Here is a 6,283-nt window from a genome sequence, read left to right as displayed (position 1 = left end):
TTTTAAATGCGAAAGTTTGGATAAATGTATATTGGAGTTTGTAGCCTAAAGTTATGGACGGATTTGGATGAAACTTGGCATAGATGTAGAGCTTCTTCTTCTTCTTCTGTAGCTCTACAGCCCTTTGTGGGCCTTGGCTTGGTCCAGCAATTATTTCCATTTCGGCCTATCTCTGGCCACGGTCATAGATGTAGAGCATAGCTGGGAAAACACATAGGCTACTTACTTTTGCTTTTTTAAAATAATATAACATCACAAGCCGAAGGCTTAGATAAATGGTCCATCTCTATTCCTTGGTTAGCGTTCTCGGTCACACGCTCAGCGCAATTGGAACGTGACAATCATGCTTTTTACGTTTAGTTGTTTATTGATTTGTAAGGCGTTATCACAATTCATTGTTAATAAAGTGTTTGATTTACAATTAGTTTTCGATACTTACAAAATAATTGTGAATGAAGCAAACATGTAAATGTGGACTTAATTCGCCTTAAAGTACGAAAATACATGTGTTTACACAACAGCGAATCCGAATCGTCCTGTGAATTTGTATAACTTTGTGCCTATACCCGGCCTACTTTCCATTATGCACAACGCTGTCAAATTTAATGCTTATCTTGATAATCTTAAGGTTTAAAATCGCGTGGACATTTCTATCATGTACTGATGTTTTTCATGATGCGGTTTTCAGAAATGAATTATTTATAAAGGCGGACGGAAATCACTGTTATTTCTATATAAAGTAAAAAAGCAATCTGTTTGTTTTGATTTAAGACGAGTCTCGTTGGATATTGTTTATTGATGTCATTTATTATTATACATATCGAATGGAGTTTGCTCTTATATTTGTATTGGGGAAAATAAATACATTTTTATAGAGAATAAATATTACTATGTTATTAAGTATTATCTGCGATTCGTACATCATTTATTTAGTACTTTATGTAAGAGCCAATTGTAACGTAACATGCTATTATCTTATTTACAACTTGCAGTTTATTTATTTATTTATTAACATAAACCAACTGTACAATAATGACACATTAATTTTACACAATACAATAGTAACATGCAGATAATTTGTCCTAATTATAGGTTTACACGACATACATAGAAAAATAACAACAACACCAGTAGACTGAATACGTTTTTAACTATTTTTTATTGAACCCAGTTGTCAAATTGAGAAATAAAAATAGCCTATGTTACTCACTGATATCGTAGCTTTATAATGGTGCAAGAATTTTTAAAATTAGTCTAATAGTTTTTCAGTTATTTCAATACATACAAAAATACAAATTTGTAGCTTTCTGCCAGCATTATAAAACACCGTTAACCACTCAGCTCCGTCCGAAAACAGAATCAAGATCACTTAGAGTAATTTGAACCTCCATTTCCTTTGCAAATAACTCCATTCTATCTTTTATCTTTGCACACTTACACGGGTCACCCGTTCAAATCATGGGTTCAGATATTTACATACACATATTAGGTATTTGATAATACACGTAGCATAGTTTAATTGTTTCTTAACCTATGCAATTCTAAATATTGGTACATGGTTTCAAACCTAAGATCTGTAGATTACAATCTCTGAGCCAAACGCTCTCCCATTTTAGTGCTTACATTTAATAAATACCGATAGCAAAATTACTCGCGTGCTTTAACCGCGTCCGTTAGCTTGTTTTATTGGATTTTGCCAATCAGTACATAGCTATAGAGAGCTCCCGACTGCTTCGGATTCAGATATTGATTACGTTTACCAAACGATATCGTTGTTCATACTATAAACAGTATTTGAATTGCAAAATGTTTCTAGAACTTATCCAGTTAAAAAGTTAATGAAAACTCTAAATGTTAGATCTAGATATTCATCAAGGGTTTTATACGAATTTAATTTATTTATCCTTTAAAAATTCAATTTAAGTATGTTAAAAGTAATCAACGTAGTCGAATTGTTTTACTAAATACTAGCTGTTCCCGTGCGACTTCATCCGCATGAAATTATGATAATTTTATTTTGTTGTTTACATCTGTCAAATTATCAATTACAAATGTCAAAATGATATGACATGATGACAACCAAGCTTCCTTGATGTTCGCAGCAACTTATGGTCTCTTTCCCACATTAGGGTTTTTATCCAAAATATTTACCCCCGAAGTTTAATGGCCTTCAAATATATAGCCTAAAGTGACGCAAGTGTAGGGCTTTTTTTAAAAAAATAATTATTCAAAAATATCCTGTAATTGCAGACATCTTAGGCAACAAAGAAGTGTGTGTTTACGCTTCATTATAATAGTATAGATATTCTTTCGATACTGGTCAGCTATTTCGCTAGCCGCTACATCGCATGCCAAAATAAACACATATATTATCAATATTAATACGTATCATAAATATTGAATGTTTTGTCTGTATTCGCCATTAAATCAAAGCTCGTCAGCAACTCTACGGATTCTGAAAGCAGCGATAAAAATACATTGAATTTTATGAAACGATTAGTACCAGCTTGGGACGAGACGATGGGGACATAAACCAGAAAGTGTTAAGAATGAATGTGGATGGCTACAAAGGTAGAGGAAGACCGAAGAAAGTATGGATGAATTGTGTGAAAGAAGATATGCTTAAGAAGGAGTGGATTCAGATATGACGGGTGATAGAGATGTATGGAAGAGCAGCACATACTGTGCCGACCCTCCGTAAGGGATAAGGGCAAGTTGATGATAATTAGTACCAGCTTCGCATTATGGGAAAAGTAAACGTCGCATCTTTTCTGCCATGTAAGAACATAGACATGGACATGGGGAAGGATATGGGCCCTTCCTATTTATGTCAAATATAGCTTATAGTACTCTGATAATGTAGCTTTCTAATGATAAAAGAATTTCTGAAATCTATTTGGTAGTTTCAGAGTCTATTCGAACAATTATATCTCACTTATTTATATATTAGCTTAGAAAATTTCACTATAACAAAACAATTATTGTGCTATTTTATTGATAAAATTACATAAAGGACGGAATGTTTATGTTTATTTTTAACTTTCCTAAAAGAAGGTTATCGATTCGCCTGTTTTTTGTTGTATATCTAATTTTTTCATTTTCTTTCAGAATGCGGGAGTATGTGGAGGAGAATGAAAAAAACGACCCTCTCATACATGCCCCAGACAAGAAAAACAACCCTTGGGCTGAAAAAGGAAAATGCATCATTATGTAATCATATAAATATTAAGTAAATATAAAAAAAAATATCACCGAAAAATTTTAAAAGACAAAGTTTGACGAACGGAGATGTCTGGTCTAAAAAATATCGATAGATGCTCAATAGAGAAGAAATTTTGGACATACGTAAAGTAAAGCGATAACTATCGAACGGGATATATCAAAAAACTGCCAGACAATATAAAAAAAATATAAGACGTAGTTAACATGTCCATCGATCGAAAAATTGATGTAGAAAAAGCCAAAATGTAATTTCATAGATTCGTTTCGTTACGTTTGATTTATGTTCAACATTATCTAGTCCTTTTTTTTCTATCTAATAAAGAATGTACATTTTGTCTGTGCGACGCAAGATTGTACTTATGGGTGTTATGTTGAAATATTTAAAAAAAAATGGTTGTAAATACGTTAAATTTTGTATTTCTAGTATTAGAATGTTTGATCATGAGTCAGCAATAGCACTCGAAGGCGAAGGCCGTGTAAAAATGTTACCCACTAACGTATCACAACCGATTTTATTTTATTTCAGTTAATTATTAAGAGATTATTTTCATTATTATTTTTAGAAAAATTGATTCGAAAATAACGGGAGAATCACTTTGTTTTATTTTATTTTATCTAACTGAAGAATCCATTTCGGTCTCATACATATAGCAACTTCCTCTTCGATAAATGTATGGATTTGCATTGGATTCTCAAATAAACTAAAAGAAATAAATAGCTACAAAGCTAGTATTTCATTTAGTTTTAAATAAATGTATTTTATTAATTTTAATATTTCGAGTAAAAGCTTCGCCGCTGTTTTAGAATTAAAAAAAATAAATATAAAGTTTCATAGAGCTCATGATACTTTGTATTTAAAAAATAATGTTAACTATTAAAATATAGGGTTAATCGCAGATCACAACTTAACAATTATTCGTCGAATCACAGAGTTATGAAGTTACTAAGGAATTAAAATATTGGCAATAAAGGAATCGTAATATAAGGAAACGTAGATGAATAATACAAAAGATATCGTTAAATGTAGACCAGAGGTAATAAATTAATTTAATGAATAAAATCATTAAAATGCGTCATCTTCGTACGCGAAATAATTTTAAGCTGATATAGGATATGTTTTTTATAAATAAACAGGTACATTCTGCAGTGCCATTATCTAGTAATGCTTCTATTGAATAATACTTAGCTATCTTCTATGCTCCACTTTAATCGATCGTATTAAAACATTCATCATTTGGTCACATTATGACATGTTTTACCATTTTTATTCAACTATTTTGTCATACAATTATGTAATTCGATACCATTAAACCATTTAAAAGTAAGTAATTGGAAGTGAATTATCAATATCAAATTTTAAATGTAGCACTTGATTAGCTTAGTATATAATTCGAAACTCTTAAATTGAATTAAAATTTACCTAAGTCACAAAATTACTCAATAAAAATGAAGTATCGTAGTTTTCAAAATAAAACTTCTTCTAAAATATATCTAAGTGTTAACAGTGTTTTAGTGAAAATGTTTCGAAAATAAACTAATTATAGTTTGTATTTAAGAAACATTTTCCTTAACATTAATTTAGTATTAAACTAACATTCCATTTAAAAGGGTTTCCTTATGATCCTAAATTTGATTAAAATAGAAAAAACTAAACTTACGCACTGTAGGTTAACATAGATTAAAATTAAAGAAAACAACCTAAAAATTAAACTAATTAAACCTTTCTCCCTATCATATCTATAATTACATGAAATAATGAAAATCATTCAGGCTGTGAGTATCTACGGATTGTTAGAAACTGTCATCTCATTAGAATCCGTCATCTCATTTTAATGAAAAATATGCTTACTTGGACAAAAAAATTTGCATAATAGACTTACCCTTAGCATATACAATTCGAGCAACATATGTCAATTCCTGATACGTACATTATATAAATCGTTATTCATTCTCTCCCTTACTCATTATACTTTAACTATTTCTCTTTCATCCTTTCATTCCATCATACGTCTGTCCCTTCTTAGTGACGAATAGTATTGAATTAGGTATTTAGTATGTATTTGTAGATTTACTTATTAATTATAAACAAATGTCGAAGTTGTTTGTTAACTTATATAATAAATCATGCAATTCAGAGAATTAGCCGTAGATTTAATTAAAATTGAAACTTAATTTTTTTTAAATGACGTTATCGTGAATAAATTTAAGGAATAAAATCGCAATTAAGGAGGCGAAGTTTTTTCTCTAACTGATATACTGTTTTGATGTCTCCCGTTATTTTTAATTCAATTTACGTTAAGTGTATTAAGTTTTAAAGTTTTATTTTTATTAAGTTAAACTATACCAAAGATATTTTTTTTTTGTATTCGCTTTAACCTAGATTACATTTGAATGATTAAAAAAAGTAATGTCAACAATAATTTATTGGATTTCCATCATTTATATTAACAACTAAATTTAACGATAATTTTTAACGGATCAATCCACATTAATAACTAGGTAAGGTGATATTGGAAATGATTTTTTTAGAATCACTAGGCTAAGGTATTGTATGTTATTATTAAATATGTAATCAGTAATCACTGAAATAAATTAAAAAACTTTACAAATGTGTTTTATTTACCAATTCATACCCCTATCAATTACTAAAACATGATACAATGCACATTTGTAGCAGTAGTAGTGCCCGCTTTAACATCTTAGCACGAATGGGTCGGCACGCCCGGTGTAATACCACGACCACACAGAAGATAGGCGTGAAATGGAAACAATTCCGGAGGCCTAATTTAAGTCCCTCTCTCCTTTACCACCCTTTTCTTAAAAGGAGAGGATGGGAAAGGGAAGTAAATTGACGGAGGAGGAGTTACATAGGAAGGGGAGATATTCTTTTTATGTTCGTCTCCTCTGTCGGATAAGGGTAGGCAACGCATCTGCAATTTCGGATGTCTATGGGCAGAGGTCGATTCGCCGTTTTGGCGGAACCAGGTGGCCGTTTGCTCGTTTGCCGCCTTATGTTATAAAAAAATAATTATCTGCAAAGAAATTCAAAGATATGTGGAAC

The sequence above is a fragment of the Papilio polytes genome, unplaced genomic scaffold (genome assembly GCF_000836215.1).
Source record: "Papilio polytes unplaced genomic scaffold, Ppol_1.0 DF822067.1, whole genome shotgun sequence".
In the NCBI taxonomy this organism is placed as follows: domain Eukaryota; kingdom Metazoa; phylum Arthropoda; class Insecta; order Lepidoptera; family Papilionidae; genus Papilio; species Papilio polytes.
Note: the sequence above shows the minus strand (reverse complement) of the source record.